Source organism: Phyllostomus discolor, chromosome 3, assembly GCF_004126475.2.
Source record: "Phyllostomus discolor isolate MPI-MPIP mPhyDis1 chromosome 3, mPhyDis1.pri.v3, whole genome shotgun sequence".
Classification (NCBI taxonomy): Eukaryota; Metazoa; Chordata; class Mammalia; order Chiroptera; family Phyllostomidae; genus Phyllostomus; species Phyllostomus discolor.
The window spans coordinates 73,793,440-73,819,302 of NC_040905.2; the positions used below are offsets into that span (position 1 = coordinate 73,793,440).

The 25,863-nt window shown below is 37.0% G+C and overlaps 1 protein-coding gene across 1 annotated transcript in view; it reads right to left on the minus strand.

The window, feature by feature from the left end:
• Positions 1-25,863, minus strand: part of TMEM232 (transmembrane protein 232) — a 171,454-nt gene that overhangs the window by 55,749 nt on the left and 89,842 nt on the right. The gene's annotated exons all lie outside the window — the stretch shown is intronic.

Consider the following 25,863-nt stretch of genomic DNA (forward strand, 5'->3'; position numbering starts at 1 on the left):
ACTACTAGACTATAGTAGTCGAAACAGCATGGTACTGTTATAAAAACTGGTATAGAGATCAATAGAACAGAAGAGAGCAAGAAATAAGTCCATTCCTTTATGTTCAATTAATATTTAACAAAAGAAGCAAGTATATACAATGGGGTAAAGACGATCTCTTCAATAAATGGTGTGGGGAAAATTGGACAGGTACATGCAACAAAATGAAACTAAACCACCTTACACCATACACAAGAATAAAATCAAAATTGATTAAAGACTTAAATGTACAAGTCACACATTTCTCATAGCAATATTTTTCCAATATATCTTTTCAGGCAGGGAAACAAAGTTAAAAATAAATAAATTTGACTACACCAAATTATAAAGCTTTTGAAAAATAGAAAACAACACACTGAGTGGGAAAACATATTCTCCAATTTCTGATAAAGTGTTACCTTTCAAAATTTATAAAGAACTTAATGCAATTCATCACTAAGGAAACAAACAATCTAATTAAAAAATGGGCAAAGGGTCTGAATAGACACTTCTCCAAGGAGGATATACAGATGTCCAATAGGGAAAGGAAAAGATTCTTTATGTCACTAATTATCAGATAAATGCAAATTAAAACTACAATGAGATATCACTTCACACCTGATAGAATATTTATTGTCATAAATCAAGACAAGTGCTGGCAAGGCTGTGGAGAAAAGGGAAGCCAAGTGTACCATTGGTGGGAATGCAGACTGGTGCAGCCACTGTGGAAGACAGAGTAGAGTTACCTCAAAAAATTAAAAATGGAACTACCTTATCACCCAACAATTCCACTTCCAGGAATATATCCAAAGAAACCAGAAACACTAATTTGAAAGGATATGTGCACCCCTATGTTCACTGCAGTGCTATTTATAATAGCCAAGATTTGGAATCAGCCCGAGTGCCCATCAATAGATGAGTGGATAAAAGAGCTGTGGTACCTGTACACAATGGAATACCACTTGGCTGTAAAAAGGAAGATATCTTACCTTTTGTGACAGCATGAATGGACATAGAGAGTATTACGCTAAGTGAAATAAGCCAGTCAAAGAAAGACAAGTACCATATGATTTTACTTATGTGGAAACTATCAATAATGAACCAAATAGAAACAGATTCATAGATATATAGAACAGACTGACAGCTGTCGGTAGGGAGAGGAGTCTGTGTTAAGAAGGTAAAAGGATTAAGTAAAACAAACAAAGCAAACAGACAGACACTAACAACATATGGTGATTGCAAGAGGGAAAGGGGGTGGGTGGAGTTGGAAGAGTGAGAAGGGGAATAGATGGTGGTAGAATGAAACTTGACTTTGGGTGATGGGCGCATGATGCTGTATGCAGGAGATGTGTTACAGAGTTGTACACCTGACAGCTGTATGGTTTTATTAACCAATGTCACCCCCAATTTTAGAAAATGTAAATTTTCTAAATGTAAAATTTTAGAAAATGTAAAAAGAAAGTAAAATGAGGAAATGACAAGAATAGCATTTCAGAAGACGCTACCCAGTAGGAAAATATATGTATATAAATAAGTAAACTTGTTTAAAAATCACTGCATTGAACTATTGTTCACTAGATTCCCTAAAATAAGAGTGTTTGACAGCAGTAAGTGTTGGTGAGAATGTAACCTTTATATCAACCATGACCAAAATAAAGTGAGCTGATCATTTTTGAAAGAGCGATGACTTTATTATCATGAAATAAAGGAAAAATATTTGTTAAATAAAAAAAAACGCATGCTCTCTTTGTTAGTAAAGAACCATTGAGTTTTAAGTATAAGAGAGACAAAGATATAATGGACTTAAAACATTTCATGGGAAGAGAATATTATCCTTTTTGCTTTATTTTTCAAGTTAGATATGGTTGTTTGAATATCATTTTATGATTTCTTAGTAAAATTGCATTGAAATCACAAAACTACAACAAAAATTTTTACTCACAAGTTACTATGGAAAGTGACAGGTTTTGTTTAAAACTTTTACAGTAATTTTGATAGTTTTATTTTGTACTTCATTATAGAAAGATTCCATATTTCATGTGATAAAAATTAGGTGAGTATATTAAAGTTATTTGTGGTGCAGATTACTTAAGCTCTTTGGCAGTTCAAATGTATAGAGACTGCAGTTTTATTTCATAAAAAGAATTGCTACTTTTTGCAGCAGGCTCTGAACAAAGAAGCTGCAAATAATTTTAATGAATTGAACTCATGAATAATGTTACTCATCTAGATTTTTGGATTAGCAAAGCATTTAAGTTTCATATATGCAAAGCCTTATGTTTTTATTTCAGTGTTTCATTTATAGAAATTGATTTAGGATGCCATCGTGTGGCATAATGACTATGTTCAAAAGGCAAATGCATACTAGAGTAGAATATATATCTATTAGAGTAATGCTGCCGTTTTCTTAATAAAATTTAATTCTGCTTAAGAATTTGTAAGAGGATAGATAGTGCAGATGAGAAGACAAATTCTGTTCTTTCACAGCTCGGATACCTCCTTGTCTGAAAGGCGCATAAGGAGAGATAGATACAATAAAACAAACATTTTGGAAACAACAGAGCTAGGCTGACTCATAATCTTACCCATTACCAAATTTAAGCGATTGAATGAAGCCATAAAACACTCCCAAGTTCAAGGAAAGATGTTTCATTTTATCTTTTTGGCTCTAAAAAATCTGATATTATTTCACTTAGCTACCCCAGAAAAGAGAGAAAACAAAGAGGAAAAAATAGAATAGAACTAACTTTTGATATTGAATGGAAGATTACCTTGTCCTAAATCTACGAGTGCTGTGTCTTCAGTGCAGAGAGAAAGAGAAAGGAGATTTGGATTCCTGAGATGTGGCTGTTAGCTTTCTGATTGATTAATGGTAAAGACATTTAACTTACTGGGCCTTAGTTTCTTCATCTGTCAAATAAAGGGTTTGAATCAGATATATCTATGATCTCTAAATCAATGTTTCCTACAGTTTTACCTTCCCTCACACTTTAAAAAACCTTATATATTAACATCAATAAAAGCAAATTGAGACCCTATATGAGAAATAAAGGTGTTGAGGATTGAAGCACAACTCAGTGTACAAAGGCAGTAAAAGCAAGGCATGAAATTTTACAAATTTCACAGACAGGAAAGATGGACAGCTAAGACTAAAAGATGCTCAGCAGCCCTATGAAGACATGAAACTTGGACTGAGCATAGCACAACAGGATTTGCAAGAAGGAGTACTCCAAGGGAATGAGGGAGAATGAGCAAATGGAAGAAGGCCAACAATGGAAACAAGCAATTGAAGAAACAGGGACCCTCTACACTACTTGCTGTAGACTGAACATTTGTGTTTTTCCAAAATTTGTATGTGGAAACCTAATCTCCAATGTGATGATGTGGATGAAGATCAGACCTTTGGGAGGGGGTTAGGTCATAATGGCAGAGTACTTGAGAATGGGATTTGTGCTCTTATAAAAGGGATTCCACAGAACTCCCTTCCCCCATGTGTGGGCACAGCCAGAAGATGATTGGCTATGACCCAGGAAGCAGCCCTCACTAGACACCATATTTGCCAGCATCTTGATCTTGGACTTTTCGGCCTCCTGAATTATGAGAAATAAATGTTAAGCCACCTAGTCTATAGCATTCCTCTACAGCACCCCAAACTGACTAAGACACTAATCTATAGCATCCCAAACTTACGAAGACACTTATGTTTGATGTAACATAGGAGTATTTTAGGAATCAGGAAATTTCACATAGCAACTCTTATTTTCATCTCCTCCTATAAGTGGAAAATCTGACAACACTGGCCCATAGATCCCTGTCTGGCAAAAGCTGATGAGGTTGGCCTTTTTCATCATACAGGCTTTCTGCAATCTCCCTGATTCTCCAGAACTCTCTAATGTTTCCCCATGCTGACCTATTCTATACAGTCATGTTATTTGTCTAGGGTTGCAGACATTAGTTTGTCTGAGTACGCACCTCCTAGATAGACAGTCACATAAAGTCAGGTTGGGCCCTGGCTAGTGTGGCTCAGTTGGAGTGTCATCCTATAATCGAAAGGTTGCGGGCTTCAATTCCCAGTCTGGGGAAGTATGGGAGGCAACCAACCGATGTTTTTCTCTCACACTGACACTTCTCTCTCTCCCTTCTTCCTACTCTCTACAAGCAATGAGAAGATGTGTTTGGGTGAGGAAAAAATAAAAGCCAAGCTGGAGGGAATGAGAACTGGAAACAAGTCAGAAAATATGTGGAGAGACTGGGCACTTTCAGTGTCTAAAAACAGTTGAATACATCTACTTTATAAAACCTAAGTTAAAGACTCTTTAAATAAGCATGGGAAATTATGTAGAGTGTATATAAAATAAAGTATCCTCAAAGCTGAGACCTTTCATACTCCCTAATCTTATACTTATAAAATGAATTTCATATTAAAGCAAGAAGAAAACAATAATGTCTGCTTTACTCAATAAACTATATCCCCTAGCCACATCATTTGATTCAACATCAGAATAAAGAAGTCAGTGATGGAATTGATTTAAAAAAAACAACAACAAAAACGGCTGATCATCTCCCTGCACAGAGTTTGTGCATGTCTAGATCACATGACTGACTAAGTCCAATGTGGCTCAGAATCTTCCTCAGCTTTTTCATAAGGGAACTTCAATATTAAAAAATAATCATTTTTCCAATTCCAGTTCTGGGAATAACAAAGTAGTTTAATTTGAATTACCCTCCCTGAGGTGACAATCATAAACTCTGTATAAAATATAAAAACCAACTATTGAACAGCACTGGAGAGCAACCCAAAGCAGGCAAACTGAAGGGAGTTGAACTCTTGAAAGAAAGAGCATGCACCTGGATGATAGAAACATTTCTATGACTTCTCTGGAAGGCACACTTCAGTCTTCCCAGATTCAGAATGGCTAGTAAGCAAAAATCTTCAGGCGTATCATATCACTTTATGTGTCAGAGGGTGGAGTTTGAGGCTTCCAGAATGGCTGGAAATTAATAGATGAAATCACATGGCACCATAAAGCACAAAGCCTGAAAGTGTAGATGAACCCCTCTTTAATCCTTGGATATCCTATAAACTGCACACAAGACTCTAAAAAGTAGAAGGAAAAGCAGCAGCTGGAAGGTTAATGAGCTGAGCAGAAATGTCATCTGTTGACCACAGCTGGGAAGACAGGTTAGGGTTGGCATGCTGCTAGGTCTGAGTAGCTTGTCCAAACTTTCTATTGCCATTAAATTCCAAAAGACACACCTTAAGAGTAAAGAATATGTTATAGAATTAAGGCAAGACATTTTCCCTAAGGCTAAGGGGTTAAACTAAAACAGGCCCTACAAATAAAGTGAAAACCAAACCTTCGCAAGTTCAATGTACTCAGCCAGTGATGAAATTTCTGGCACTAACAAAAATGAAAACTCTTCACAGGCTGTTAGCAGAACCAGAGTTTCTACAATGTTCTCACATTTTATATGAAGTGGTATAATGGTAAGGAGATTTTGATATGTTGAAAGTGCTTACTTTTATACCTTAAACAACCACTAAATAATATAAATAAATAAAATAAAATAGAAGTACTAAATAAAAGTACTTCTTTTTATTTAGAGTACTTCTTTAGAAGTTCAAAATAAAATAGAAGTACTAAAAAAGGCTAATACATGATATAAAAGGGAAAAGTAAAACATATTCCATTAACCCAAAATAAGGCAGGAAAAGAGGAGGGAAAGATGCAAGCACAGGGAACAATTAGAAAAATTGGTAGCTCTGAATTTAACCATATCATTTTTTACATTAAATTGAAGTGGATAAAGGATTCTAATTAAAAGGCAAAGATTATAAAACTAGACTTTTAAAAAAAGACCTAATATTATGTTGTCTATAAGAGATATATTTTAAATTTATAAGCACAGATAAGGTGAAAGAAAAAGTAGAAAAAATATAAAAGTATATATTATAAAAAGGTAAGCATTAAAAAATAGTATGGATATATTAATATCAGGTTATATAGATTTTCAGACAAGGAAGATTAACCAAAAATAATGAAAATTATTTCATAATATTAAAAGGCTCAATTTCTCAGGAAACATTAAAATGATAAATGTATGTGTATTTAATAGGAGAGATTCAATAAACATAAAGCAAACTCTGACAGGATGACATAGTCATAATCTACAATTATGGCTGGAGATTATTACACCTATCTCTCACTAGTAAATAGATTTAAAATTAGTAAAGGTAAAGAAGAGCCCAATTACGCTTTTAACCACTCTGAGCTAATCCGACATTTATAGAGCACTACACACAGCACAGAATGCATATTTTCAAGTGCACCTGGAGCATTCACTAATATAGACCAAATGCTCAATGATAAAAAAGTATCACTGTATTTTTTAAAGTTGAAATTTTACAAAGTATGACCTCTGATAACAATGGAATTAAATTTGATGTGAATATAAATGATAGCTAAAAATCCTCTACATATTTTAAAATTAAAATGTATAGTTATAAATAACCAAGATTCAAAGAAGCTACAAGTACAATCAGAAAATATTTGCACTCATTAAAATGAAAATATGACATCTCATTAGAGGGAAATTTGTAGCTTCGATGACATACATTAGAGAAAGAATATAACAGTTTTAAAGTCAATGCTCTAAGTGTCTACCATAAAAAGGTAAAAAAAGGAGAGAGACAAACTATACTCAAAATAGGAGGAAGAAAAACAAAAAAACAACAAATAGATAGTCACAATAAGTACTTCATAGGGTAAAGGCAAGGCTGGAGTGCAATTTCCAACTAAAGTTGAAGATAGGAAACTCACTGCTGCATCATGGAGTAGAAAACACCAGTGGGAAGCCGAAACCTTCAGACAAATTATGTTGTGGAAGTGCAGGGCTTTTTGGATGTATAAACTGTTTTAGACACATAAATAATTCCAAATACATCCACAGTTCTAGACATATAAACAGTTCCTCCACTATGTGAAGACCTTTGACCCCTTTTCTAAATCTGTATAAACGGATTAAAACACAAGATATGAAATGGTGTGGTTCATTTGCAAATCATTTTTCACTTGTATAGGAATAAGAATTCTATTTGTGGAATAAATATATTCAATAATTCCAAACAAAATGTTTCCTTCAAAGAAACTGACATTGTTCCCATTGTTTCTAGGGCTCTTACAAGTATAAATGGATGTGAGAAGTGGTCTGAACACCTTTACCTGCACACAGTGGAACAGAAAAGAAAAATACCTGCCTTTTCTTGCCCTGTGTTACAACAAAGAGAAATGCTGAAGAAGTACTTGAGCTAAAAACAAATCATAATGTAAAGTGGTAAACACTCTGAAGACAAAATATTGATATCTCATCTATGAATTAGCTTCAGTTCATGAAAGAACTGCAAATGTCAACTGTAAATACTAATATTTTTATTAAAATTAATTATTATACATCCTTATCCTTGTGATGTTATATAATCCTTAAATTATAATGGCATTTTGAGTATAATTAAAGATAAAGCTATTTTTTCAGGAAGAGGATAAAACTTTTATTAATTTTACTCTTGATAAGTAAAGGAATAAACACTGTTGAGTGCCTGCACTACAGAGTGATAGGATAACTTTTCATGAGATGGATTTATTGTAGGCAGATGTAGCCTTAGGATGAGTGCAGCCACAGGTGACAATTTTGAGGGTTCTCAAGGTAGATGTCATTTAAGGAGAGAAAGGCATCGTAGACCCCAAATAGCTCCACGTGACTTGGCTAGGTTCCTGGAATTCCCCCCATTAAAATTTTATTCTGTGGGGTCAATAGTTTTAGGGCCTTCAAAAGACCTCCATGAACTTTTCAGTAACTGTTGGAAGAAAAAAACCCTTCAGACATTTTAAACTAACATCTTAAAAATCACTCGTTGAAACTAGAAAAATCTACAAGACGCAGTTGTGGAAAGACGCACTATTAGAAGAGGGAAAGAGTTCTACTATATTTAATATTTAATTTGCTTAGGTCTAGCTGATTTGAGAACACTGTAGGGAAGTGACGTTTTGTTTAGTTTTGCCTTTAGTAGAGCTGTGTTAAGTTATTCTACAACTAGTAGAATAATCTCAAAGCCTAAAGTATAAAAAATGTATGCAATATAAAGTAAACTGTAGAATTAAAATCGCTATTGAAATGGAAAATCTTTTTGCTTAACTGCTTGAACCGTTGTGATAACAGGAAGAGAGATGACCACACGGACCAGCACAGCATCTGCCGCTGTTGGGACGGTGAATGTAAGTGCAAAAACAAGTGTTGGCTGGGACATGATCTTTGCTAAATCTTGTTCCTGTGTGTGTGTTTGCTATAAACTCCCTATGAATTTTGTGTATGTGAATGATGCATAAACAAATTAAATACATGCAAATATCTACATTTTATAAAGAAAATATCTAAATTAAAGAGCAACTTCAAGAGTCTCATTTTTTAGATTTTTAATTTAAAGCATATCATTACTGTTGCATAAATACTGTTTTGTTCTTATGATTATTCTAATCCCATTGAATGAGTTGATCAAATGTTGCCCTCATCAGGCCAGAGAAGGTTCACCAGCTAATGACTGCACTTGGCAGGGGCTGAAACGCTGCCCAAACAATCCAGCTGTAGTTGCAGACTGAAATTCCAGTCAGTGAGCTGGAAGGATGGGTCCCAGCTAAGGAATTTTCAACATGTAGTATAAACCTAGATCATTTTCAAGACCAGTTTTCAATCTTGAAAAGGGATAAAAGGAATAGGAGAAATGTCCACTTAATTCCGACTTCATCTTCAGAAGGCAGAATTAAAAAGTAAACTGGCTCTGTTCCTCTTCTGGTTAAAACCTTCCGGTGACTTCTCTGCACTAGAATAAAACCAGATTCCTTCTCTGGATTTACAGCCCCTTGAGTTCTGGCTTAAGTGACAGTGTTACCTCCTCTTGCTCCCCCCTCACTCACTGCTCTGCAGCCACCCTGACCTTCGTAGTCACCACACTGATGAGTCCTTTCCTTCCCCTGGGCCTTGCAGTCCCTGTTCCCTCTGCATGCACTCTCTTTTCCAAAGCAGGCTCCTTCTCCTGCTGCAGGTCTCTGCCCCAGATCACTCCCTCAGTGAGATCTTTCCTGGCTGTCTAAAGTGGAATACTTCAATTACTTTCTTTTTCTCCAGATGCTTGAAATTAGGAGCTGCTGCATAATGTAGTGAAAAAATACATGGGATTTGCAATCAGAAAATTTTGGACTTGGGTTGTACGTAAATGAACTTAATTCAATATCTTCTCTGAACATCACATTCTCATATAGGAAAGGCAGGCAATAATCATACTGATTTCACAGGGTTATTTTTAGGATCAAATGAGTTAAAGTATAATCACAGCATCAAAGATGCTAGCAATAACCTCTAAGGACTGCTCTTACATCGTCATTTTCTTCATCCCAAATCTAATAATCCTTTCAAATTGGTCAGACTTAAACTGTACCAAAGATTCCAGTTACTTTCCATTTCATCACCCAGTTAATTTCACTCATGGGATTTAAAGTAATCTGTAATTACCTCATTTGCTTACTGATTGACCTGTCCTCTGTTTTAGATTATAAACTGTGTGAAGGTGGGCAGCATACTCATCTGGTTTGTTAGCTCTTCAGCACTTAGCAAGATGCCTGGCCTACAAGAGGGATTGCAGCTGTTTTGAGCAGCCGCAAGGGTAAAAATGTTTATTTTTACCATTACTTCGAGGCTTTACAAAAGTTGCTTCCACAGCTAGTCTGTCCTATCCCAAATGTCAATTTGTTTTTTTCTTTTTTGAATCAGGTGGAAACAGTGGCATAGTGGAAAATGTTGGAAATATATTGGGAATAAAGACTGCAGGCTTGTCTGACAGATTGGGCGTCGAATGTGAGGGAAATAGAGACAAGTAGGGTTTCAAGGTCTGAGTTAAATAAAGACGATTTTTTCATTTACTGAGAAAATAGTGGAATGGGCAGGTTTAGATCAGAGAGAGCAGATTTAAATTTTGGATATATTAAATTTGGGGTGCTTGTTCAACAATCTAAATGAAAAAAAAAAATGTAAGCAGCTGTATACCTGAGCACAGAATTGAAAGGAAAAACTAGGCTCCTAAGGGTCCAACATAAAAACGGGTACCATTGTGAACTTCCCTAACTTAACTGAATGCTTTATATTACTTTTCGGCCAGATGGTTCAGCTATCTGCACCCAGAGCCTACTTTATTCAGGTTTATCTACTTTGAAATTCTACAGGAAAAATGTGGTCAGGATCTTTGCTCTTCTCCACAAACCCATTTTTCTAGCTCTGCACTTCAAAAATACAGAGCAGGCCCTAAGTTTTGCTTCTGAATGCGCAACAAATGTTCTCATTGACTTTATCTTCTGCTTTAAAAGCACTGAACTGTGTGGTTGTCACATGACTGAGCATGGGAGGGGTCTGTGTGACTTTAGAGGGAGACGATTCCCTTGAGTCCTCTGTACCCAAGGAGCTGACCATTAAAACTGTGTAACAATGTTGGATAATTGATCTTTTATGTGTGTCTTTTTTCCTTCTTTTCCATTTGTTGTTTGTAAGTCATACAATGTATTCCTTGGAATATCTTGGCAGTTTCTAATCAGGCAACTTGTAAGGATGAAACAGGATGTATTTGTGCAGCTAGCTGTAAATGAAGATGGCTGTTTGTCTACCTTTAAATAAGTCACCTTAGACAGTGCCATTTTAATTATCATCTTTGTACTAGTTTTCATCTTATAATCTGGACATTTTACTACCCTTTATTAAGACTATCCTTTGAGATTTAGAGCTATAGAAGACTGATCAGAAAAACGATATGGAGAATACATTTTAAAATAGCTGCTTGAGCAGAGGCATGGTTCCTTACAAGCTTAAAATTCCCAGCTTTGAGAGGTGACATGCTGGGATATGGGAAAGCATAGCTATAGCATTGAAGGTAATACAAAAACTGCTACATAAACCAACTAGACATTAATTTTCACATAAGGAAAACTAAATATTTCGACTCAAGAAAATTAACAAAATTTGTATTGATTCCTATCAATGTGCTCATTGAAAAGAGCCTGTTCCAACCATTAAGGTGTTACTATGTTTCTGCGAAAACTATGGGAGTTTTTCAAATATGGAACTATATTGAGTGTGAGGAAATCTTAGGTTCTTACTGAAGTCTGCTGTCCTGCTCTTTATCTTTTACATAAACTTATGAAATCTTAGTTTCCTCATATACAAATGGGCATTGGAGCTAATGACTCATGATTCTTCCATAGAAATGGCTCTTGCAACTGGTAACAGCTTTGGCCGGTTGGCCTCCTCACAGCTGGAAGTGAACTCTCCAGCTCCTAGGCAAGAACGAATCCTTGCAGTGATCATGATGGTTAGGAAAGAAGAGGAAGCCAAGTAACACGATCTGCTAACCTGAGCTGCTCACACTGGCCATAGCTAGAAGAAATAATAGATCATCAGTACCCTTGATGTTCTCAAAGAAGCATGCTTAGATTCACAAAATTATAGAAAACTAAACTGTTCTCCTTTGGTCATTCCATTGAAATGTCTACCAGAATTTGAGCAGGGGGTGGGGACTGGTAAGGAAGAAAGGAAGAGTGAAAGGTGGAAAGGTCTGGGTGGTACAACAGTGCTGCCTACTTGCACACCCAAATCAGACTTGCACACAAAATTCCTTAGGCTCTCTTGTCATTAAAACATAAAACATATTTATTGTTCTGGGCTAGTTTCACCCTCAGGGACTCCCTAGTAGTAACTTGTTTTCTTCCAGCACAGGGCCAACCATGTAATATTTTGTGGTCCCAGTTACACAAAAAGACTAGAAGTTTACTTTCTATTGCACCTTACAGGTAGCAGTGGGTATTAAATTAACCTTTAAAAAAAACCAACCTTAATTATTGTTGTTGTGGCAGTGGTTATCATTATTTGGCCCTTTGATTTTTTGTGTGTGAAAGGCTGTTTTCCTTCATAGTCAGGCTACTTATTTTTAAAACTGATTTGAACTTGCATATAATGCTGTAGTATATTTTGTGATCAGTTTTACCCCTCATCATCTTAGTCCCCAGTAAAACCTAAACACAAGTAGGTTGACAAAACAGTATTAGAGGTAGTTGACCATATATTGGAAGGAAAATATGGCAATTATCACACTGTTGTGACTCTCTGAGAAAGCCAAATAGGATCATCCAGGGGCCTGAATTACCCAATTCTGCTGTCAACATCAATCAGATTAACTGCCTAGTTCTCACTCATGCAGCAACATATAGTCACAATTAAAGGTAAAAGGTAAGGAATGGCTCTCTGTCAGTGAGGCTTGCTCAGCAACAGACTATGTGAACACTGAATAATTTCCATTTCTAGTGGTGAAAACCCCATTGAGTTGTTGCTTCTGCTGCCATCTCCACTGCTCCTCTACCTCCCCCACAACTTCATCCCCCAGCTGGGTGAACACTGATGTGCTGAAAATAAACCTGGAAAGTCTTAGGTCTGGGCTAACCCAACACATACTTGACTACATGACCAGAGGCCAATATGAAGAATATGAACAGCAAGGTGCTGGCCCAGGTCCTCAGAGTGGGGCTAATTGCCCCACCTAAGCCCATGGGCTGTGTCACTTCACAGGCTCTTCTCTCCCAGCCAGACGTGCTACCACAAAGGAGGTTGTCTGAGTGTCAAGGGGAATTCATCGTTTATTGTCCTTCTTCCTACATTTGATATAGGGACAGAAGGTGAGCATTATAAGAATAAGACCTATAGGCATTTGGGAATTTTTGAGGGTGAATATGTCAGGCTTTTTTTTAATGTTTGGCCTTTACAGAGGGACTACTGAAAATCACCGTTGGCTGCAACATGTGCTGTTTGTAGCCCAGGAAGATGAGAAGCTAGTGAAATTATCATACGTGACTTTTTGGGGGGTACAATGGTTCACTTATCACAAGCTCTCCTTGCTTGATATCAGTATACTAATGGGTGGTTGATTTGTCAGCCAGCTGTGTGCTGAGACATCTGTGTGACAATATTAGTTCACTTATATAAATGGTTTAGTAAAATTACAATGCTAAAGATAGGCTTTTCCCTTTGGATAGTTTTATGTAGGAGAAAAAGGGAAAGGAGACCACTCAACATTAATCCTAGCTTGACAAAACTCAGGTTAGTGAACTACTGTGAATACCCAAGAAGTTAGTGACATATCACTTCAGATATGATGGATGCTTAGCAATTACTGATCTTATATTGCAGTGACAGAGTTGGCATTGAAAATGGAAGCTGTTAAGAGTGATAAATGGATATGACAATTTATTAAAAATATAAGGCATGATTAGTGTTGGATATAGATGCACTCTTTTAAGAAGGGGGTGGAAGATTTCAAAAACCAAAAAAGAGAATTTAAAATGTGAAAATCAAACTTTTGGGAAGAAAGACATATCATTAACACAGAGCAAATTTATAAACACAGAAATTCTAGAAATGTAGCAGCAACATAGTTTGGAGATAAAGATGACACATGGAGACATGCAGATATGTCACACAATTTTCATACATTCTTGGTACCATCTCTCACCCTACTACTGGTATCTTCCATCACACCCTCTTCCGGGTCACGGTATTCCCCACCGGGCTCCGTACTGTACAACACCTGAAGCCTGTGCGGAGGGTGTTTGGAACCCACCCTGAGACATCCGATTTCACAGCAGTCATTGGCATGAATATTTTCACATAGTCTGGCTAACTTGTTTGGGCTGAGTTTTACTTTCTTAAATAAAAATGGAGGACATGAAGAACCCTAAAAGTGTTATGGGGAGAAATTAACCCCTTCAGTGCATACCTCTGGGACTTATTTGTTGGATAAACTGATAGAAGAGACAAACTGTGCCATTGCTAATGATATCAATATATCATTAACAAATCTTTAAAAAAATTGGGAAGACTGGTAAAATTTTTAAAAGGCCTATAAACCTCTGACATAAACAGAAAGGCCATGAAGGTGTCTTCTAAGTAACAATCTACCTTCATAATTTCTTGGCATTTTCATACATGCAAGTGATTCATTAAAGGATGGAACTTTATTTCTGTTGTGCGTACATCGATATACATATATTATATACAGTATACCATATCACTGCCCTTTCTGACCACTGAATCTTGTCTATGAACTTGGAAAGCTTCTTGCACTGGTCTGGCACTATTTTCTCCCATCATTAGGCAGATAGTGAAAGTTCCTTGGAGGTATATTTTATATATAAACACTGCTCTGCAATGTTTTTGGTCACTTGCATTTATATTTTTTGTGCAATGAGCAGAAAGTGCTGATCAGAGAAACTCAAAGAGAAGGATCCTATCACTATCTGGATAGATTATGTAGGAAAGTCCCGTATCTGTCCTTAAGTCAACATCTCCATACATTTAAAAAAATTTAAACACATTATTATATTTTACAGTTATCACAACCCTTCATAATTTTTTCTCAAGTTGTTGTAAGTCCTCTTGGACTTCCTCCCACTTCTTCAGTTCTACCTCAGGTTGGGCTTGTTCTTTGTTTTGCTATTGTTCTCCTTGTCCCAGGCATTGAAGAGTGGTTTTCCTTAAAATGCTGCCTGAGGCCTGCCTGTCTCATCATTCGATGTTCGCTACCAAGGCGCTGCTGCTTACGCCCAGACTTCAGTCACCACTTCCTTCAAAGACTCAAACCAGACTTTGTCCCTGATGATAAAACTGTGAAACTCAGTGCCTACTTGAAATCTCCAGTTAAAGAGCTCAAAAACACCTTCAAATTCAACATGTCCAAAACCAAGCCCACAATCTTCCCCTGACCCCCAACCATAACTTGCTACCCCCTACATTCCTCGTCTCAGTGAATGGCAGTACTATCGGAGTAGCTGCTCAACCTGGAAAAGACAGTATTCTCTCCTCACCTCCTGTCGCTCTCTCATAGCTAATCATCACCAAATCCTATTGATTTTTCTCCCAAATATTATGCAAATGCGACTGGCTTCTTTCCATTTCTATTGCCACCAGCCTTGATATATTATAATAGCATCCTATGTACTTTACCTACATAGCAAAGCCAATAATGGCAATAGTGAAAATGATGATGATATACTACTAATAATGTAGTTATTGTACTGATTAATATGTCATATTTATATTACATTTATAATTATAATATCCTATATTTATTAATATAATAATAATAATTGTGTGCTTATCTGTACCAGGTACTAGAATAAGTACTTTTAATTAACTACCTCATTAATTTCTCATAAGCACCCAACAAGAAATGTGCTATCATTACCTCATTTTATAGACAAAGACATTTTGGTTTAGAGAAGTTAAGTGATTTGCCCATGGTCATTTAGCTATAGTACTTCACACCTGTGATCATGTCACAATCTTAGACACACATATACAAACACAAACACTCTTCTCTGTTTAGTCCCCACTCTATCACATAAAATGCATCAAATACCTTCTTGTGGCTTCTAAGATAAAACTGAAAGCCCTAACCTCCTCTCCAGCTTCACCCCCCTGTGATGTAAATACCCCATGATTCCTTTCACCATGTGAGTTTTGCACATCCTGTGCCTTCTACTTAGCATACTGGAACCCCTCCAACTTCATGTCTTCATGACCCCATGTACTTCTTCCTCAGGACACATTATATTATTTATTAGCATGCCACTATCTTTCATAACACTTATCATTATAGAAACTTAACACATATGTGTGATTTTTACATGTATTTGAGTGGTTTTAATTAACATTGATCTCATACACTTAACTGTAAGTTACATTGGGAAAGAAATGTAACTTTTTTATTTATTATTTTACCTGAGACATTTTATTTCATAGTACCTCATCTATATTAGGCAGTCAATAAATAATTATTAGATAAATGAATATATTAAAAATATAAAACTGGGTACAAAGTCCCAGGTGACTTTATGGTAGCAAACCAATATGCTACAGACACAAGCAGTAGTTCTGGACAAGAAACCATGAGTCATAATTTTGAGCATGGTTTATTTGTCTTAACCCCTAGCACAGTGCCTACACAGAGAGATGTTTAGTTAATGCTTTCTGAAGGAATAAACCACCTTCTATTAGGAGTTCTGTTTTCTGCCTGCCATTTAGAGCCATGGCAAGAGACCTCTGGGGAAGGGTGGATAGTTGGGGAGCAACATTTGCTCTGAGAGGTGGACAGAAAGCACCTGTTCTGGGTACTGGTGTTTTCAAAGAGTTCATATGTCTTATCAAGTTCTTGATCCTACCAAGGGAACATTTAGAAATGGGGGAAGATTAGTCCTTTACTTTACTTCATATTTTCTGGGGGCCTAGAAAGTGGGGAGGCTATACTGATTTGATTAATGTCACATCTAAGTTTACATTCTAGTGAAACAGTTAACACACGTTTGCCAACAACTGCAAATGCATTTCATCACAAGGTGACCACTACCTTTTTCTATGAAAGAGTCAAGTGCATATGCAGAACAAAATAAAAGGAAAACATGGAGTTTGGTTTTGTTTTTTGTTGCACAACTCTTCTCTTCCATAGGATCATCATCTTGATTCTCACTGATCTGTATTTAAAACATAGCATGTTTTAGAATCTCTTACCCAGTTCATTTTAATACCTATGTGATTTTTAAGATTCTGCATCCCATTCATGTCACTAGGAATGGAGAACTCTGAGGGCTGATGATCATACTGAAGGTTGACACAGTCTTGAAAGCATAAAGCCACTGCATTAAAAGTGTCAGCTAATGGTATGGTCCCAAGAACAGCATCTAGAATTTTAGTTTCTGCCAAGACTCCAATGGAAAGACAGTAGAAGATGGATGGGGACTGAGATATCTCTAAAGCAAGACTGCAGTGAAATGGAATCATGTGTTAGAAACAGGTGTATGAAGCATGGTTCCATCACTGGCAGTTGAATTTCATTTGCAATACCACTTCAGTCTCTAGAAGTTTTAACACTTCAGATGATTGAGAATTCTTTGAATCCTTTTTTACATCTCACTGTATGTGTGTATATATTATTATATATAATTTTGTATAATACAAGGTAGAGTAAAAGGAGGTTTACAGTTGTTTGTATGGAAAATAACACAATAATTAACAAATAATAAACCAAAATAAACTCTGTGTTTTGTGTACTCACCTACAGTAACTTTTGTCCACTCTGTATATGTGTATCATATCATGTAATCTAACATAATATATAACATTTACATTATATTTTACTATACTATATTATACTATATTGTACTAAATATATTTCATATGTATGTATTTTTGTTTCATTGGCTTTAGCCAAAAGAATACTGATTTGCTGAAAGTGCTTCTTCCTTGACATAGGTTTCCTAATATTAACTAGAGAGATGCAAGACTAAGAAAAATTGTCCCCTCATCAAAATCAAGTTCTGAAAATCAAGAGACAGAAATTGAAAACATAAAAATTAAAAGCTTTTTTAGGACTTGAAGATAAGTTTTTAACAACTGCTCAAGGCCCTGGCATCAGACAAAGTTCACACGAAGGGAAGGAGGCAGCACTGCAGAGTGGGGAGTCAGAAGGCACTTGTCTAAGTTCAAACCCCTGTGCTTACAGTTGTGAGTCCTTGAGTAGCTACATCTGTGAAATGGAGATTTTACCAGTGTATAAAATCTATAAAATGGGTTAAATAATTATATCTATATTAAGGGTAGTGCATAGCAGAGCCTTGTTAATAAAATCTACTTGTGTGGGATGGCAAACGGAATTGTCCAGCTATAATGTCAAAGGCTCATCTTGAGTGCCTGGCAATTTGCTGCTAGAATGAGGGAACTTAAAAGTCTCCCATTTGGTGGAGGTTTCTTCCAAACAAAACCTTCCAAGGAGCCCAATTGCCTCCTTCTAAGGAGCACTTCCCAAGGGCTCCAAATATTAGGCAGCTGGCATTTCTAGCACCCCCATCCAGCTGATGCCCAAATCCAGATAGTTTGGCAATAGAGCCCCACATGTGCATTTCTTCCCTACTGAGACCTTTTTCACACTTAATTACATTATACATGTACAGTAGCAGTCAGGCAGGGTCTCTTCCCTCAGAACACAGACATGTTTAATATCCAGTTTCTTCTCAGGACTCCAGCATACCTCTCAATAAAATAATGAGAAATGGGGACCATGGGCCTCTTTTTGCTGACTACTGGTCTCTCAAATAAAGCATGTTTTATTAACACTTCTCATGGCACACGGTGGCATTAACCTTTTCCCACTCTGTCACCATTCAGTAAATGTTAGCTACACCTAATTCTGTTACTTGAGAATTAGCTCACTTTTTAAAGGAAGCTACAGAGAATACACAGTAGCCTTGGGTTCATCCACCCTGCTTATGAAGTCAGTCATGTAAAATTTCCTGCCTAAATGATAACAGATGTTCTGAGTCCATTCTTGTTACAGTAGGTTCACCTGGGCTTTCTTCCAGGTGCTGGCCTTATGAATGAAGTCTTCCCACATAAAATTTTGAGCAAACTAAGCATACAAGACAAAGTTTTAAATTAATATTCTCCTAGTCTTTACATACTGTGCAAATAATTAGTTACTTGTGAGTTTTTAGTGATCCAAACCATATGCTTAGAAAATGCACTTAAGGAACCTCAGAATTTTGTAGGATTTCTGGCCAAGATGGAGGCATAGGTAGATATACTCTGCCTCCTCGCACAACTAAAAGAAAGACAATAGCAAATTTAAAAATAAAAGATAACCAGAACTTCCAGAAAATCAAACTGTATGGAATTCTGAAGACCAAGGAGTTAAAGAAGAAACATTCATTCAGACTGGTAGGAGGGGTGGAGTCAGGCAGTGGGGGCAGAGAGAATGTGTGGCAAGGCAGTGGCAGGAGGACTGGTAGGGAAAGATGGTGGCTGGCGGACCAGGGCAGTCCCACATTTGCATGCAGATAAACCAGGAGGAACAACTGGGGAGTGAGACAGACCATAAAACCCAGAGTTCCAGCATGGGGAAATAAAGTCTCAAAACCTCTGGCTGTAAAAATCTGTGGGAGCTACTGCAGCGGGAGAAACTCCCAGCCTCACAAGAGAGTTTGTTGGAGAGACCCACAGGGTCCTAGAATGTACACAAGCCCACCCATATGGGAGTTAGCACCAGAAGGGCCCAATTTGCTTGTGGGTAGCAGGGGAAGTGACTGAAAGCTGACTGAGAGCCCAGCAAGAGCCATTGTTCCCTCTCTGACCCCTCCCCCACATACAGCACCCCAATGCAGCCAAGTGGGTTGCCCCACCCTGGTGAACACCTAAGGCTCCACCCCTTACTGTGTAACAGGATCCCCAGATAAAGAAATATGGCCCAAATGAATGAAGAGATCAAACCTCCAGAAAAAATACAACTAAGTGATGAAGGGATAGCCAACATATCAGACACACAGTTCAAAACACCAGTAATCAGGATGCTCACAGAATGGTTGAGTATGGTTGCAAAATAGAGGAAAAAGTGAAGGCTATGCAAAGTGAAATAAAGAAAAATATACAAGGAACCAACAGTGAAGGGAAGAAAATGAGGACTCAAATCAATGGTCTGAAATAGAAGGAGCAAATAAACATTCGACCAGAAAAGAATGAAGAAACAAGAATTGAGAAAAATGAGATGTTTGGGAACCTCCAGGACAACTTTAAACATTCCAACATTCGAATTATAGGGGTGCCAAAAGGAGAAGAGGAAGAGCAAGAAATTGAAAATGTATTTGAAAACATAATTAAGGATAACTTCCCCAATCTGGCAAAGGAAATAGGCTTCCAGGAAGTCCAGGAAACCTAGAGATTTCCAAAGAAGCTGGACCCAAGGAAGCACACACCAAGACATATCATCACTACATTACCCAGGATGAAAGAGAAGGAGAGAATCTTAAAAGCAGCAAGAGAAAAGGAGACAGTTACCTACAAAGGTGTAGTGATTTCAAAAGAAATCTTGCAGGCAAGGAGGGGCTGGAAAGAATTATTCCAAATAATGAAAGGCAAGGACCTACATCCAAGATTACTCTGTCCAGCAAAGCTATCATTTAGAATGGAAGGGCAGATAAAGTGCTTCCCAGATAAGGCCAAGTAAAAGGAGTTCATCATCGCCAAGCCCTTATTACATAAAATGTTAAAGGGACTTATCTAAGAAGAAGATGATCAAAACTATGAACAGTAAAATGACAACAAACTCACAACTATCGACAACTGAACCTAAAAAACCCCAAAACTAAAACAAACTAAGCAAACAACTAGAACAGGGACAGAACCACAGAAATGGAGATCACATGGAGGGTTATAGTGGGGAGGGGGTGGGGAGAGAATGGGGAAAAAGGTACAGGGAATAAGAAGCATAAATGGTAGGCACAAAATAGATGGGTGGGGGAGGGGAGTTAAGAATAGTATAAGAAATGTAGAAGCCAAAGAACTTATATGTATGACCCATAGACATGAACTAAGGGGGGGGGGGGGGCAATGCTGGTGGGAGGGGGGTGCAGGGTAGAGGGGAATAAAGGGGAGAAAAATATGGGACAACTGTAATAGCATAATCAATAAAATACATTTTTTAAAAAAGAAAAAAACCTCAGAATTTACATGATCAAAAAGGGTAGATGTGGCAACTAGTTGCTGAAAATTTGGTCTTTAGAGTTCTGAATTCTCAGCCTTAAGGTAAATTTAAAATCATTTTACCACAAAGAGAGGAAAGGAAAATACTCTGCTTTGAAGCAGAAGTATTATATGTGTGGTTTTTGGCTGCAGCTTTATGATATAGTAAAGAAGCATAATGATTTTTTTCATTTTTAAAAAACTGCTGAGGGACAAAATAAAGCATGCATCCAACAGCATGGTCCACTAAGAGAAAACCCCAAAATCAATGTACAGAAGTAAGATAATAAATACTCTTTTGAAAAAAATTTATAAAGGAAAAGTCAAATCTGCAAGTCATTCAGAACAAAATATGTGATTATAGATATGTACAAGACAGAATTCCTGCTTTCAAAGAATTTTATAGGCTGGAACTTAAGTGAGAAAAATGTTTTTTGGAAAAAATGATAGGTCATGAGGTGCAGCAGATGCTTCATCAATAAGAAATCTTCCCCCACCCCTGAAAAAAGAGGCTCCTATTTTCCCTTTACTAGTAAATTTTCAGATCTTCACACAAAAATAAGTATGCTTTAGTGCTCCAAGGCAATAACGAAACATATCTTAAATTTCCTGTCCTCCTACCTCTTAAATGTGTCCTATCTTCTGTAGGAGTCCTTAAATGCTGGCCTTCTTGCTGGCTTTCACACTGTTATTTGTTGAAGATTTCTAGGAATACTTGATGAGGAATTGGTGATGTGACCCAGTGCGTGAAGACCTTTAAGTGGTGAAAAAGAACTGAGGATACAGCGGGCTAAAAATTATGTCTTCGTGCTTTGCCTATGGGACTTCCACATACTCAGATGTTCATTCATTGTATTAATCTGTTTGTGTTCCTGGGTGTGGGAGGTGGACAATTAACAAAAGGAGCTGGCTATGGTATTGTTGAATATGTGGAGAATCAAACAAATGTAATGGATAAAATTTTCTACAGTTAATGTTTAGTGAGCCAATGGCATTTTTTTTCATGAAGGCTTAGATTTAAATAAAAGCAGTTATATCTAATACCCTTAATAGGCAAAGAGAGACTGTTCAGCCAAGCCTGACCTAGCTTTTGTCTTAAGGTCATTGAGCACAGCCCTGCTCCAATCACCTCTCTCATGCCCAGAGATTAGTTTGCACCAAACTAGAGCTGGAAATATACACAACTCCAGGGGACACTGTTCACATGCACTACAGTATAAATGGTGTCATGTGAAAGTCGCCACAAGAGCTATGCCACCCTGAGATGGCTTCTGCTAAAGAGATGGCCAGGCTGCTGTGTCACTGTAACTTTCCCTTTTGAGCCAGGGACTCTAAGTTTAATTGCTAAGAGTTATAATGAGCTGTGAGAAAATGGATAAGGAGATAACAGTCAAAGATCAGTGATGAATGATTGTCATTTACGTAATGAACTGTAGGCTTTGATGAAAAGCTTAATTTACTAATCTTTCAAAGTCTATAGGATTCTTTGGGTCTTCAGCCCCCTTTTTTAAATCTCTTCTCTGATTTTGCATATTCTCTTCCCCTAGTCCAAAGCCCTGTGCATATCTCTCCTTTTGCACCTTTCGTCCTCAGTGTGTCTCTCCCATTACTTACGTATTCTCCCTTTTCTTTTGGTCTCTTTCATCTTTCTTTCTGCTTATAACTTTTATTTCTCCATTCGGCTATTTTAAGCATTTCCATTATGCCTCCTTTTCTCTTTCTGTCTTTCCTTTCTGTGTCTCAGCAGGCACCATCCATCGCCGTTGGCCCCTTTACCATCTATTTACCCTTTCCTTTGCTGTTTGTTTAATCTCCTTTTGTCAATATCCAATTTCTTCTATTTTTCTAGTTTCTTTCTTCCTACCTCTTCTTTTAACTGACCATGATGAGAAACCAAAGTACACTTATTCAATGTCCTCTCTTTATGGTCCCAGATTGATTTTTCTTCTGTGTCTGTGGTCCTTAAGAATATACAGAAGATATTTAGGGATTCTAAAGTAAATCTCGATGCCCATGAAATTTAAAGCTGGCATTTCCATTGTACCTTGATCATATTGCAACATTATAAATATTTATAGTATATGCTAGAACCTATTTTTGAAATGTTTATTTCTCTGCCTGAGATTACTAAAGTGCAGTCTGTGTGATACTTAATCTCAAATTTACAAATCTTCATTGAATTTAGAATTTTTTATTATTGACATTATTTCCCAGTTTTTCCCTCTGTGCTTCCCCATCCATGCAGCCCAAATCTATGCAAAAATTATTCTCAAGCATGTCTCGATTTTTCCATTAACTGTGCAGAAAAGAAAAACCTGCTTACTAGTCTTGTTCCACCTATACTTAGGCCTGCAGTAAAGTCTGTCTTTGGGCAGCAACAGCCCCATGATTTGGGAACTCACACAGTGATTTAAACAAATGCTGAGAAAAAAAATGTTTTCCCGAATGACTTAGCATCTTCTTTAAGAAATTAGAAAATCAACCACAAAATAGACCAAAGGATAGAAGTAGTAACAGATTCATAGACACAAGAACAAAACCACATGAGTTAGAATCCAAAATCTGGTTAATTGAAAAAATAATATAAAATAGATAAAACACTAAATAAACTAATGAATGAAAATGAAAGAGACAAAATGCAAATACACAAAATAAGAACTAGCTAAGAGAGGAATAATCACAGAAACAGATAGAATGCAAGGAATCTTAAGACACTACTTTGTTCAATTATAGCCAAGTAAATTCTGAAAAATGGGTTGGAATTAATAATATTTAAATAAAAGTATAATCTGCTAAAATTGACTTAAAAAGAAAGAAAAGTTCTAAAGAAATTAGTATTCAGGATTGATATGGCAGATAATTTTATGGCAGGGTCCTCAAACAATAAGTGAATCTAGCTATTTTTGCACATTATGGCTGAATATTACCCTTGCCAATATCCACATAAAATAGAAAAATTTGACAAAGAGCTACCCTTAGATAAAACATAAGGTACTGATGATTTAAGAGAAAGTTCTATTTCACTCAGCATAATAGTCCCAAGGTCAGAAAAAGCAAAAAACCATGATTTCACTCATATGTGGGATATAAAACTGAAATTCACAGATACAGACAATAAAGCAGTGGTTACCAGAGGAAAGGGGGTGGGAGGTAATAAAGGGTAAAGGGGTCAAATAAATAGTGAGGGAAGATGATTTGACTTTGGGTGGTGAACATACAATGCAATATACACTAAAAAATGATATGAGCCTATTAACTAATGTCACCCCAATAAATTTAATAAAATAATTTTTTAAAGGGAATTTTACCAAAGTTTGAAAGAGTAGATTATTCCAGTTACTGCAATTATTTCAGAATATAAAAAATAAAATTTTAGCCCTGGCTGGCGCGTAGCTCAGTGGATTGAGCGTGGGCTGGGAACCAAAGTGTCCCAGGTTCGATTCCCAGCCAGGGTACATTCCTGGGTTGCAGGTCATAACCCCCAGCAACCGCACATTGATGTTTCTCTCTATCTCTCTCTCTATCTCTATCTCCCTCCCTTCCCTCCCTAAAAATAAATAAATAAAATCTTTAAAAAAAATAAATAAAATTTATTTTTAAATAAAGATAGCATTTAAAATTAAAAAAAGAGTTGAAAAAAGATAGATGACTCAATAAATATTTTGGAAAAATTGCGTAGTCTTGTGGAACAACATCTCACATCACACACACATGCACACACACACACAGTTCCATTGGAAAAATAATTAAAATGTTCAAAGGGAATCCTTAACAGTATCAGAGAAAATGTGACTGAATTATAATCTTAAAATGAAAAGTTTTAAAAAAATAGATCAAAATATCCATAGACCATGGTGAAAATTGATAAATTTTATCACATAAAAAAGATGACTATATGGCAAAAAACACTATAAACAAAGTTTAAACATAAATAAAAATGGTAGGAAAAATAAACATTTGTAGTTCTTACTCTAGACAAAGGGACACATGATTAACAGGTAAACAGTTCTTGCAAAGCAGAGAGAAAAAACAAAACCCCAACAATATAATAGACAAAAGGAATAGGAGTTCTCCCCATATAAGAAAAAACAAAAGACTTTTAACATATGAGAGGTGTACAAAGCAGCCATCTTAAAAAATTTAAAATAAAAAGTACTTTTAGAAATGATACTTTACTTTTCAGGATGTCAAATTGTGACAGGATAGTAAGAAGCTAGAAAAATCCTGGGCGAATGGAATGGGGAAACTGAGACAAGGAAATTAAACAAAGCCAAACAGTGTGGGTGATTTACAGCCAGCTGGTGAATCACAGGACCTAATCTCCCCTGACCAAGGACACTCCAGAGCAAATGGTTTATATCAATACCTGTCCTCCCTAACCAGAGAGCACATAGCTTAAATCACCCTGGTCTGGGAAAGAGAGAACAGAGACCCAATTAATGTCATTTGTGCCAGCTAAACCCAAGGACAGATGAAGTCAGGGGAACAAATAACAAAACCCCATTAAAAGCCAGACAGACCCAAGATGAAAGTAAAACAGTAAAGCAGACCAAAGAATATTCCCAAAGCTCCCTATATGCTCCTTTTGACATATTAGCATATTAAAAATGCACCTGGAAAGCTGATGAATACTCTGCTGAAACCCTTCTCTAAGATTCTCACAGGCAGGAAAAATGATGAAAAGCCCTTAGGACAAAGACTCAGGGTGGCCTCACTCTAAAGCTCACCCATGCCACTTCCTGGGCATGAACCTTTCACTTCCTCCTCAACTCTAAGGGTCCCTACCAGGCTTGCAGCCAGGGGAGCAGTGGGCAGCAGCAGTCTGACAGGGGCTTATCCCTGATCTTGTCTCAAAGGCCCTGTTTTCCTTTGACTTCCCAGTGGGCTAAAGGCAGCCCTGCCTCAGCTCACTTCTGTCTCTGTGACCTTCACTTTCCAGTGAGCTAACAGCAGCCTCGCCTTGGCTCACTCCCTTCCTATAACTTTCCTGCAGAACCAGAGCAGGGCACCGTCTAGGCTCTCTCCGGTTACTTCTACCCTTAAGTCCTTCCTTTGTTTCACTACTCCAGCCTCAATAAACACACTCTCAAAATCACCTGGTCTTGTGTTGTAAAATCTTTTCTACACAAAATCAAGAACCCACAAACTACAGCCTGGTCTGTGACCGACCCACTCTGGCCCATTTCCTGTCTAGTA